This window comes from Sarcophilus harrisii, chromosome 5 (genome assembly GCF_902635505.1).
Source record: "Sarcophilus harrisii chromosome 5, mSarHar1.11, whole genome shotgun sequence".
Classification (NCBI taxonomy): Eukaryota; Metazoa; Chordata; class Mammalia; order Dasyuromorphia; family Dasyuridae; genus Sarcophilus; species Sarcophilus harrisii.
This window is the reverse complement of record NC_045430.1, coordinates 146,246,402-146,260,513: the sequence shown is the minus strand read 5'-3', so window position 1 is coordinate 146,260,513 and position 14,112 is coordinate 146,246,402.

The following is a 14,112-nucleotide window of genomic DNA, read 5'->3' as shown; positions in this document are numbered from 1 at the left end:
CCCTGGCCAAAGTTTTGATTGAGAACATAATTCCCTGAGTTTATATATAACCAGATATTTTTTATTAATTTCCAGATAGTATTAATAATCAGATATTTACATTGGGATCCAGAGGGGTTTTTTTCTCTTTTTACTTCCTCATTCAAAACTCAATCCTTGTGAAGGACAAGGCTGATAAGATTGGTCTAACCCTCAGTTTTGGGAGGGAGGACACTTCTCAACTGGGAGAGCTTATTTCTCATTAAAGTATAAAGAGAATCTAGGTGAATTCTGGCCCTAAAAAGCAATAAATTCACACCCTTGAAACCCCAACATTTTTTAATGTAAATGCTCTAGGTAGAGAAGAATATCTTTGTCCATGTAGCTGGAGGCAGCTGAGTCTTATCAAGTCATTTTCTCAATCAAGGAAAATGAAGGCTTTCAGTCCATCTCCTCATCCATCCCCTCTTTGATTGTTCATCAATCAGGATTGATCTCTGCCTGTTAGGGACACCCACTTTTCCAAAGATATTTAAGCATTCTATGATTTCCATGCCTTTGGTGATCAAGAGAAATCACTGATCATCAACTTATTGATTATTTGCTAGGCCAATTAATAAACTGATTATTAATTACCCAGAAATTCTCTCTCTTTTGTCTTTTTCACTTTTCATTTGTCTCACAATCTGTATGATTCATAATAACAGGAAAATTTGTTCTTTCACATCTTAACTCTTCCCTAGGCCTCTCTTCTGATTTCGCTCCTATTTAGTCCAGGTACAAATTGGGATCTGGGAAAGACTTTAGCTTAAAAAGGTCTCCCACTGCATCTGGGACTACTACCCATCATCCTGATCTGTGTCTGCTATTGGACTCAGATGATCCTGAAGGAGAGAATGAGACTGATGACTCTGCAAAGCCCTCCTCACTTAAATCCAAATTTACTTCCAAGTCAAGACCTCACCCTCCTGATGTCATTGGTCCCGTTAGAGAATGAAGGATGGGAGATGACTAAAAACCATTACATTGAATTCCCAATCCCTATATTTATGCACACCTGCATTTTTGATTTCCTTCACAAGCTAATTGTACAATATTTCAGAGTCTGATTCTTTTTGTACAGCAAAATAACGTTTTGGTCATGTATACTTATTGTTTATCTAATTTATATTTTAATGTATTTAATATCTACTGATCATCCTGCCATCTAGGGGAGGGGGTGGGGGGGTAAGAGGTGAAAAATTGGAACAAGAGGTTTGGCAATTGTTAATGCTGTAAAGTTACCCATGCATATATCCTGTAAATAAAAGGCTATTAAATTAAAAAAAAAAAAAAAAAGAGAATGAAGGATGAACAATTTAGCCCAGAAACTCCACAAACTAACAGCCTCTAAAATGGTCTTCTATTTCCTGGCCTTATTCAAGGTTAATCTTAGTTTTCTCCACGTGCAGGCAAATGAAAAGTAGAAAATGATATATATTCTACAATATCCTTCATATATGTGATTGTGTGGTCAGCTGACATCTGGGAATTCTCAGCTTAAAATATAAGAGGCTTAAGCTACCCAGAGAAGGAATACTAGGAAATGAGTGTAAACTGTTTGCATTTTTGTTTTTCTTCCCAGGTTATTTTTACCTTCTGAATCCAATTCTTCCTGTGCAACAAGAGACCTGTTCGGTTCTGCACACATATATTGTATCTAGGATATAAATTTAACATGTGTAAGACTGCTTATCATCTAGGGGAAGGGGTGAAGGGAGGGAGGGGGTGAAGGGAGGAAAGGGAAAAGTTGGAACAGAAGTGAGTGCAAGGCGAATGTTTGTGGCAGCCCTTTTTGTAGTGGCTAAAAACTGGAAACTGAATGGATGTCCATCAGTTGGAGAATGGCTGAATAAATTGTGGTATATGAATATTATGGAATATTACTGTTCTGTAAGAAATGACCAACAGGATGATTTCAGAAAGGCCTGGAGAGACTTACACGAACTGATGCTGAGTGAAATGAGCAGGACCAGGAGATCATTATATACTTCAACAACAATACTATATGATGACCAGTTCTGATGGACCAGGCCATCCTCAGCAACGAGATCAACCAAATCATTTCTAATGGAGCAGTAATGAACTGAACTAGCTATACCCAGAAAAAGAACTCTGGGAGATGATTAAAAACCATTACATTGAATTCCCAATCCCTATATTTATGCACACCTGCATTTTTGATTTCCTTCACAAGCTAATTGTACAATAATTCAGAGTCTGATTCTTTTTGTACAGCAAAATAATGTTTTGGTCATGTATACTTATTGTGTATCTAAGTTATATTTTAATATATTTAACATCTACTGGTCATCCTGCCATTTAGGGGAGGGGGTGGGGGGGGTAAGAGGTGAAAAATTGGAACAAGAGGTTTGGGAATTGTTAATGCTGTAAAGTTACCCATGTATATATCCTGTAAATAAAAGGTTATTAAATAAAAAAAAAAAAAAAAAAAGAAAAATTTTGATGATCTCCCATCTGGTCCAAATATGTTTATTACTGATATTACTTCATTGCCTATGGTGTCTTTTTGCAAAATGTAGTTTTTGTAATTGTTTCTTTTAACTAGATCTATTTTTGCTTTTGTTTTGTCTAAGACCATGATTACTACCCCTGACTTTTTTTTAAATTTCAGCTGAAACATAATGGATTCTGCTCCAACCCCCTATTTTATCTCTGTATGTCTTTCCATTTTGCTGTCTTCTTATGTTTTATGGATAAGTTCATTCCATTCACATTCACAATTATGATCACTAATTGTGTATTTCCTTCCATTCTATTTCTCCCTTTCTCTCTCCTCCTTCTCTCCCTCTTCTTGTCTCCCTCTCTTCCTAACTCCCTCTTTCTCTTTTTCTTTCTCTCTGTCTCTGTCTCTGTCTGTCTCTATCTCTGTCTCTCTCTCTATCTCTCCCTCTGTCCTCTCTTCCTCTCCGTCTCCCTCTCTCTCTATCTCTCTGTCTCTCTCTGTTTTGTCTGTCTCTCCTTTCCTCTTCTTCTCCCTTTCTTCCTCTCCCTCTTTCTCTCTCCCTCTCTCCCCTTTCCCCTTCTCTTTCTCTTTCCCCTTAAGTTTTAAACTATACTAAGATTTTGGAGACTCCACATATATACAAAACACTTGTAAATTAGATACAAAGTAATAATTGTGAAAGGAATTATCATCTGGAGAGGGGAATCAGGAAGAGCCTCATGTAGAAGGTAGTGTTTGACCTAAATTTTGAAGGTAACCAGATATTCCAAAAGGTGGGGATAAAAGCAGATAACATTCCAAGTATGGGAAGAAAACCGGAAAAGAGGTAGGAGATGAAATATTATGTATGTGGAACAATGAGAAGAAGACCTATAAGTGACAGGAAGCTATTGGAGTTATGTGTAAGGAGGCAAATTACATAATTAAATCTGTGCTTTAATCACTTTGGTGGTTATGTGGAGGTTAGAGTCTGGAAACTTGAGATAGGGAGGCTATTAGGAGACTATTTTAAATATTCTGAGCAAGGAGAAATGAGGATCTGAACTAGAGTTGTGAGTCTGTCATGGAAAGGAAGGGAGATATCTGAGATGTTATGAAGGGAGATAGGAATGTTAAGATTTGGCAAGTGATTGGATATTTTGGAATAAGTGAAAATGAAAAGTCAAGACTGTGAAACTGGAATATGGTGGAATGATGGCTCCCTCAAAAGAAATAGGGAAATTGGGGAAGGGAAGTGAAAGATAGAGAGAAGGCAGCTAAGAGTAGAGAAGCAAATTCTTATGGTAGAGATGGAAATGGGTCCTGACTCACTCAGCCGACCATAATTGGAACTGAGGACTGCCTAGAAAACCAGATTACCAGTCATACTGACAAGGGTTGAGAGACAAATCAGAGCAGAAGAATGGATGGAACTTCTGGGCAAGCTGCCAGTTACACAGAGTTGAGATAGCAAAACCACAAAAGATGGCTCGAGCTTCAAATAGCAAACAGTGATAAAGCAAGAGCTTTAAGTGATATGGGTCTTACCTTCCAAAATGTTGTCCTCTTCTTCCTAGTTCCTAGACAAATAGTGAAACCATTTCCCCCAGACTATATATGGAAAAAAAGAGTGAGAAATCACTTGTTGAGGAATGAGCTGCTTTTTTTTTTTTTTTAGCACTTTCATACATTTTTTGTTAAATTTATTATTATTAAATTGATTTGTGATAGTTTTATTAAAATGATAATAATTAAGTCCTTAGACCTGAGTTCATTTTAGGATTTAGTAGTACTTAGATTTGAGCTAACTTTCATCACACCAGTGTGGGATGCTACATGAAATATACTTACTAGTAAACATTGCCCATAAACATGAACCCAAACATGAAAAAAATCTTGACTGGCCCACAAGTGATATGTATGAATTTTTACCTACCTAAATGCCCCTTAGGTCTTCATCACCCAATTCAGTCCCACAGGTAAACCAGAAGTAAAGAAAATTATTTCCCATGTTTTTGTGGGATCTTCCCACATCAATTCTTTGGTGACAGAGGATATGTCACGTAATAAGTGCTGGGAATATATAAAAAAAAAAAGACAAAATCTGACCTAAAGGAGGTTACATTCTTCTTCGAGTTGGGGAAAAGCAGTGAAGCATTTATATGACATATATTCATTTAAGTAAAATTCAAAGTAGGAAATATTTCTTCAGAAAAAAAAGAAAAAGAAGAAGAAAATAGTTTGGGGAGGAGGAAAATATTTTGGAAACACTACCAAAAGAGGTGGCCTCTGAGACTATTTTTTTTTTATTTTAATAGCTTTTTATTTCAAGTTATATGCATGGGTAATTTTACGGCATTGACAATTGCCAAACCTTTTGTTCCAATTTTTCCCCTCCTTCCCTCCACCTCCTCCCCTAGATGGCAGGATGATCAATATATGTTAAATATGTTAAAGTATAAATTAAATACAATATAAGTATATATGTCCAAACTGTTATTTTGCTGTGCAAATAGAATCAGACGCTGAAATATTGTACAATTAGCCTGTGGAGGATATCAAAAATTCAGGCGGGCAAAAATATAGGGATTGGGAATTCAATGTAATGGTTCTTAGTCATCTCCCAGAGTTCTTTTGCTGGGTGTAGCCCTGAACCTATTTTTAAAAGAAGATTCTGAAAGTACTAATATTGAATAAGGATGGGGAAAGGGACTGAGCCTCTAATTTCACCAATATAGAGAGCTCCCACATAAAGAAATTCTACCAATGTAGGTCTGTACTTTCTCTATAATTAATAATTTTAGCTAAATTTCTTAAAAGTACTAAGAAATTAAGTAATCTGTCCAGGATAATGTATTCATCATGTCTCATAGGCATTTCTTAAATCAAGATTTTCATGGCTGTCTTTTTTTAAAACTTTAATAGCATTTTATTTTTTGTAAATACATACAAAGATAGTTTTCAACATTCGTCTTTGCAAAATCTTGTGTTCCAAATTTTTCTTTCCCCCCCTGCTCCCTCCCCAAGACAATAAGCAATCCAATAATAGGTTAAACATGTGCAATTCTTCTAAATATATTTCCATATTTATCATGCTGCACCAAAAAAAAAAAAAAAAAAAAAAAAAAGAAAAGAAAAAAAAGGCAGATCAAAAGGGAAAAAAGGAAAAAGAAAAAAAAAACAAGCAAACAAACAACAATTAAAAAGTGAACCATGCTTTGATCCTCGGGCAGTATCCATTAGTTCTTTGTTTGGATGGGGATGGCTTTTTCCATCACAAGTCTATTGTAATTGCTTTGAATCACCTCATTGTTAAAAGAGCCGAGTCCATCATAGTTGATCCTCACATAATCTTGTTGTTACTATGTACATTGTTCTCTTAGTTCTGCTCACTTCACTCAACATCAATTAATATAAGTCTTTACAGGCTTTTCTGAAATTAGCCTGCTCATTATTTCTTATAGAACAATAATATTCCATTACATTCATATAGAATAGCTTATTTAGCCATTCCCCAGCTGAGGGGCATCCACTCAATTTCCACCTCAAAAATGGCTGCTACAAACATTTTTGCACATATGGATCTTTTTCCCTTTTTATGATCTCTTTGGGATATAGACCCAGTAGAGATACTGCTGGTTCAAAGGGTATGCATAGTTTGATAGCCTTTTGAGCATAATTCCAAATTGTTCTCCAGAACAGTTGGATTATTTCACAACTCCACCACTAACAATGCATACTAATGTTCTAGTTTTCTCACACCCTCTCCAACATTAATTATTAACTTTTTCTGTCATCTTACATAGCTGTCTTTTACAAATTGTTTTAAATTAGAAATGACCTTTATCTCATATCTAAAATTATGCAATTGAAGTTAAATGACTTGCCCAGGATCACATAGTTAGAAGTGTTAAGTGTCTGAGATCATATTTGAACTCGGGTCCTCCTGACTTCGGGTTAGTGTTCCATCCACTCAGCCACCTAGCTGCCCCAATTCCAATAAACTTGTGACAGAAAGTGCCATCAGCATCCAGAGAGAAAACAATGGAGACCGAATATGTATAAAAGCACAGTCTTTTCACCTTTTTTTGTGTTGTTTGTTTTGGTTTCTTGTGTATTTTTTCTTTTATTTTTTGATCTGATTTTTCTTGTGGACTATAACAAATATGGAAATATGTTTTTAAAAAATTACATGCTTAATCTGTTTTGGATTGCTTGCCATCTATAGGACGAAGTAGAGGAAGGAGAGAAAAAAGTTTTTTCAAAGGTGTATGTTGAAAACTATCTTTGCATATATTTGAAAAAATAAAAAGCTATTTAAAAAGACCAAAAAAGGGGGGGGGGGATATAAAACTACCTTGGCAGTTGCTTTGTACACATTAGGTATGTAATATAGACTTTCTGAATGAATCAAAAAAATTATTTTCAAAAGAGCAATTTAATGTGATTTTTTGAAACTTTTAAATTATTTTATTATCGTTTAGTGGGAAAGAAGAAAGAAACTGGTTTTTAGACTGTCAAACTTAAAACCAATGAAATGTCTTTGAGATACCAACAAAACATAATGCTTCTATATTGCATTTCATGTTCAAACTTGAGACCACAGAGAGTTTTTGATGTTACACCCTATAAAGCGAGAGGTGACAATGGGAAATTTGTCTGTTAGTCTAGACATAAATCAACTGCCTTTGAAATTCTGGGTGACACGCCTGAATCTGAAATACATAATATTGTACCAGCATCATGAATTTTCCTATATTCTAACAAATGGTTCCCAACAGGAGTGTCTATGTCATGAACACAGAGCCCTGCTGTGTATACTTCTCCTAGAAACTTCCTTTCATAAATACTGGTTTAGTTCCCTTTAGGTATGAAAATTCTATTGTTTCCTGGAATGTGATTCTAAGAATAAACAAGTTTGACAGGTATAGGTGTAAAAGGTTTCTGAAGTTCACTCCTTTCATTTGTAATCAACTGAACCACTGAGGTCACTTTGAAATATATCTTTTAAATTAAGTACTGTATACAGGTAATATGCCTCTCATAACAAGCATATTTCTCATTTCTGTACATTTTGAAACAAATATACTTATAGTTTTCCAAGTATTTAATAATTAATTATATTTGGTCCTTGGGGAAAATATTTTATGAAAACCACTCCAGCTTTTGTAAAGACTGCCTTTCTGGCATTTTTTGGTGACATAGGGGAGGGAGATGATTACATGGAAGGTTTGGTATGCACCCAGAGTTCTGATACTTTGATGTGCAACCACATAAACATCCTTTAAGTCTCCCTTTTTAGGTTTCTAATCAGAAGTCAGGCTATGCTTCTAGCTTCCACCCCCTTCCTGTGAATTTTGATCTGACTTCATGTCATTAGCAAAAGCATGAGGAGGCATAAGTAATAGAAAGTAAAGGCAAGACATTTGTAGCAAACTTCTGGAGCTGCCATTGAGTTACTTCTTATCTTCTTTAGTAATAATGTAACATACTTAAAGACCTCTGTGCTCTATATTTTTGCCTTATCATGGCATCAACGAAGACTGACAGAGGGAATTTAGGAATGAAATAATTCATGAAAACAATGTTCTTTTCTGGCACCTTCTCTCAATGGAATATATGTACATTCCTTATCACCATAGTCAAGCAGGTTGGTCTGTGGAGCCCAAAGGTAGCTGTAGAGAGATGACCCTGGATTCCTGAAGGCTATGTTGGAGAAGTATAATATCTAGCAGGTCTCATCAAAATGGAAATGCTTTCAAGTCCAGAGGAAGATTACAGATTGTGAGTCTTCTGTCCAAGTCCAAGCCTAGCTAAATGTAGAGAGGCTCACCAGCAGGTATGCTCCAGGATGATGCATTTGGGGGCCATAGAAACTCTCAAAGACTCTCTGCTAAATTATAGAATACTTGAACTTGTCGCCAACAGAATCACAGCCTCTTTAGGTCTTAAAGAATAATAATATGGCATGCTAGGTCTAGTTGAATCCCCCGCCCCCCCCCCCCCCCCCCCCCCCCCCCCAGTGATGCTGGGCAAGTCACTTAACCCCAATTGCCTCAGCAATAAATAAATAAATAAATGAAGCAAACACACAAAATCTATTATGATTATAATAATATCTTGGCACACAAAAATAATAAATGATATTTATATAGTGCTTAAAGGTTTGCCAAATGCTTTATATACATTATTTCATTTGATTCTCTCAAAGCCAAATCTGTTGAAGTGAACAGAGTAGTTGACTTAGAATAAGGAACATCTAAATTCAAATCCTGCCTCAGGCACTTACTAGCTTTGGAGTCTTAGGTAAATCTTTTAAATTCTCCCAGACTCAGTTTCCTCATCTGCAAATGAGGATAAAAATAACATCTTTCTCACAGGGCTTTTAGAATCAAATGAGATGACATTATATAAAGTATTTTGCAAATCTTCAAGTGCTACATAAATGCTAGCCATTATTATAGATATGAATTATTTATTTTTGCTTTGCTTGATGTCATGTTTACAACTCTTAATTTTTTTTTGAATTCATTTGATGCATAGTCATATTTGTTCTAGTTTATAATTTTTATATATTTGTCTCTGCTTTTTAGATGTATTTCTTGTGTACAATGGATTGTGGGGTTTTGTTTTCTTATTAATTTTATACATCTCATTAGTCCATTAACATTTAATGCTATGAGAGTTTAGTTTATGTCTTCCATTTATTTCTTTTTATTTAAAAAGATTTCATTCACTTGGTTTTAATATGCACACAGACATAGACAAATACAGGCAGACAGACACAGACACAGACACAGACACACAGACACACAGACACACACACCCCTCTTCCTCTGTTAAGGCAAAAGTTTGTCCCTATCATTAGTTTTGTTTAAACAACTTTGATGAAGCCCAGGGGAAAAGATTTTATGTTCTCCCTATCTTCTCCTCCAATAGTTAGGCAGAACTCCTGTCACAAAGGAGACAGATGGATGGGCACAGAGTATTCTAGCAAAGTTTCTCTGGCAGGAAAGTGTCCCAATATGGGCTCCAGGCAAAAATTCTTGGGTTAATTTATTCATCCCTAAAAGGAGCATAAATGCTAGTGGGGTAGAGGCTGAATAATCATTTTAAGGATTAGCATTCTCCAGTCTTAATTCCTAAGAATTTTATTTATCCTAATTTTTTTTTATTCCATGAATTCTTCTATTAATTACAAGTAGTATACAATTCCTCTTATGAAGAATTTTTGAGATAAAGTTTTAAAGATAAATATTTTAAAGATAAAGCTGAGAAAAGTCCCATTACTTCTGAATATACAGTATTTCATCTCATTCGCATGCCATATTATATACTATATACTTGGAGTAAGAAACATCTGAATTCAAATTCTGTCTCTACAATTAATTCTGTAATTAATTAAGTTTCTACAATTAACAGGCACCTACTTTGTTTTGTTTTTGCCTCCCCAAAAGATATTGCTATAGATAGTATGGCATACATTTCATGCTGTTGTTGAATTTTTAGGGTATATGCTCAGTAATAAGATCACTGGAGAAAAGTTTACTTTTCTCACCTAATTCCAATTTTTTCCCCAGTCTATTTTAGCCAATTCATAGTTCCACTAATAGTGTATTAATGTGTCTGTCCTCCCATAACCTCTTTGATAGTGACTGTTTTGATTGTAATTTTTATCAATTTGCTGAGTATTATATAAAAACTTACAGCTATTTTAATTTGCATTTTTTATTAGTAGAAATTTGGAGAATGTTTTAATTTGGTCACAGATAGTTGGCAACCCTTCTTTTGAAAACTATTTCTATCTTTTTATTGCTTAGTTATTGGAAATGCCTCTTGGTGTAACAAATTTGTGTCACTTCACTGTATCTTTTGGATATCTTTCCTGCTTGATGGTTTCTTTTCTTATTCCAGCTGCATTTGTTTTAATCATGTAAAACCCCTCACATTTTAAGTAAATCAGCTTTGGATATTGTAACTTTTATGATTTTTCCACCTCATCCATTACTATTTCTCAATTGGCTCTTACACTGATGAGCTGCCTAAGTTGTTTAGAGATAAAACAAAAAAAAAAAAATCATGTGAGATCTGAATTGCAGAGCAACAACTCTGAAAAGGAAAGTTACCTGGGTAGTTTCCCTTGGGTCTCTATGTTCATGTTCCCTGGGGTTGGGTGTGTCCTTAGAGTTCTTTATAATGTCTTTTGCTTCAAGCTGCTGAAGGATTTATAGCACAGGATATAGCAAAGGGCTTGGGCAGTAATGAGGCTGAATCACAAGGTGAATTATGGCTATATATTTGATTTGGCCTCTTATCTTTACTTAAAGTTATCAAAAGTAACATTTCTTATTATAATCACAAATTTGGGAATTCTGATGGTAAAACAAAACAAAACAAAAGAAAACAAAAACCAATCTCCAAGAGGATGATGAAAAACATTGAAATAGAGAAATTGAGTCCTTCCCTTTTCTCTAGAGATTATACCAGAAGTCATGGAGGCCTGGCCACAATATGTTTCCAAACTTATTCAGTCTAGCTGCTCTAAAAATTATTATCTCTAAATAGTAATCTCAAAAGAAATGATGAGAGTTTTCATATTGTTTAAAATAAGGTAAAGGCTTGTTGCTGTAGTAGATAAAGAGAGCTGACCTTAGAATCCGGAATACCTAAATTCTAGTGCGACTTATAGTGCCACTATGAGACCACGAACAATTCATTTAACCAATCAGTATTCAGGCAATTGCTAAGACTAGAAATTGCAGAAAAGATGTTGATCTGCTTTATTAGTTTCCTTATGCTAGCACTACTTTGTTGGATGAGATCACAACCCTACTCTATAACTCTTCAAATAAGGCTACTTGATTAGTTTTTATTGTTTTTCCCCCCCACTCAATATTCTAATTATTAGTCTAAATATGCTAAAATTCATTATCTGTTACAAGTAATTATACTTTACTTCGTATGTTTTGTTGAATCTGAGATCTCCCTCCATAGATACAACATGGAAACCCTCCATATCTCCTCTGCTAGACTAGATCCTTAGGAGCATGTAATCCCTTGAATTTAGCACAGGAACTGAATATATGTGCTTAAGAACTTCATATCTCATTCTGTGTAATTCTTATCCAGGTCTTTCTGAAAAATTTCCAAAGAGGATCACCCACCATGATGAAGGTCTTCCTCTGATCCCTATAAGATTTCATATAGATGTAGCATGTAGCATGCGGCTGTCCTTTTGTAATCTTTCTCTGTAGATGTATGACTGGACCAGTCATTTAGCCAACAAAAATTAAGAGCCAACCATGTACAGACATTGAAGTAAGTATTGAGATACAAAAGAAAGGCAAAAACATAGTTCCTATTTTCAGGGAATTCACAGTCTAATGGGAAAATAGTTATGTACAAAATAAGATATATACAGGATAATCTCAGAAGGAAGGCACTATAATTAAGGAGAACTGAAGGAGAAATAAGATTCAAAAATCTATGTAAGACATAGCAAAGCAGATGGTCCCATCCATTTTTGTAAAAACAAAACAAAACAAAACAAAACAAAATAAAACACAAACTATTTTTTTTGCTCTGAATAAGACACACCTAGAGCTGCTGTTTTAGATCGAATGGACTTCAACTATAATTTTAAAAGTATTTGGACCTTCCCTTCTTGCCTGAATGTGTTTCCTTTTTCTTGGCATGTTTCCTTTTTCCAACAATCTCCCCCAAATTTTGCCTGATTCCCCCTTTCTGTATCCCTCCATCTTTTGTGAAAAGTAGTATTTATGTTAATTAAATTGCTTTGGAAAGATGAGAATTGGCTATATACTCTTTTAGGATGCTAAACTCCTTTATGGATTTAGCCTGCCAGTCAATGGCATACTCCTGCCTCATAGAATATTTATTTTCTCCTAGCTAATTGTGAGGAACTTGTCTTTTCCATTATTAATGCTTAAAACACTTTCCTTGCTAACTATTTGCTTTCCCAAATCTACTGCATATCTACCACTCCTGATATCTACTGTACCTCTTCATTTTGTCTGTAAATAAATGTACCTTTTGACAAGGAAAAAGACCCTTGTGAATGTCATGTGACTGAACCCCAATATTTGGTGTTGCTCTCCCCAATCTTATCATTTGGTGTCTACAATAATTTTATCAACAAGTAGCACGGTGTTTGGCACAGAGCAAAAACAAAAAATGCCTTTATTTCATTTCTACTCTCTGTGTTTGAGTCATTTAGAATATTAGTGTTTTTTAAAAAAAAAGTATTTTTCTAGCAGGAAGCAGCTTACAATCAGTAGAAATTCTGCACAATTTTTCACATTCTAACCAAGTCTACTCTCTTCCTCCTAAACAATTCTGGACCAAGTTCATTTTTCCCCTTCAGTACCTGTCTGAGATATATGTACTGATGAATTAAGTAACTGGGTTCTTCATTCAACTCACTGCTTGTCATATCCTGAGCAATAGTCACTTTATCCATTCTATTTTTACAATAAAGCAGTCATTGAAAACAAAACACATAAGAGGTCATGACTCACATTAACTCCCCCCCCCCCCCCAAAAAAAAAAAAACTACTTTACAAACAGATTTATTAAGTTTGAAATGTAATCCAATTTCTAAAGTTCTATATATACTAGAAGTTTTTGAGGACTATATCTATTGCTTAAATCTAGTAAACCTCTATAATATATGTACATATTTGTATAATTTATACAATTCTTTTTTAGTTCTGGGCTGAATTGCATGTGAATGTAAATACCAAAATTTTTTTTAAGGCATACACAGAAATTTGTGAGTACTAAACTTTGGAAACATAAAACTCAAACAAATTTCCAAAGCCAAAGGGGGCTGGCAGCCTGTTTGTTGTAGTTTTTAGTACTCTTGTCTGTGAAAATGGAGGCAAGTTGTTGGTGTTTTTATCCTGCCTCTCTACTTCCTGTTTATGGATTCAGAAGGGAGTTGTCCTGGTCTGGAAGCAGCTTTCATGTTCTTTTCCTTCCACTCCTTAATGAGCCGGATATAACACAACAGAATGTCTATTTAAGTCCTTAGGCATTTGAATGCATATGTATGAACAACCATCACCAAAACGCAATGATCATAAATATTTGCTTGTGTTTTTTTAATGAGCTTCCAGTTTTTAAAAATAAATACTAAGTAGAAACACTGACTGGATTTATGCATTCATGATTAAAATGATTAAATGACTATTGTTTAATTTGACTTGGGACTGGTGAAAAGACATAACAGCAATCAACAAAAATCTAAAGGGGGTAAAAATGCTGAATGATTAAAAGACTATTGTTTAATTTGACTTGGGACTGGTGAAAAGACATAACAGCAATCAACAAAAATCTAAAGGGGGTAAAAATGCTGAATAGGAAGAAGGTGTATTCATTCTGGAGTAAAACAGTCAAATAAGAATCAAAAGGATAACATGGTTGGAAGAAATAATAGTTAAATATCAGGGAAAAACTTCTAGAAATGTCTTTTTTTTTTTTTTTTTGGTATTACAGACCCCACCCCTTCTCAGAATCATGACTCTAAATGCATAAAATAAAAGACAGACTACAAGGGAAAACAATTATATTGAAATTCAGCTATAACTTTTTTTTTTAAGTTTGGGAACTTCAGGTTAAGAATCCCT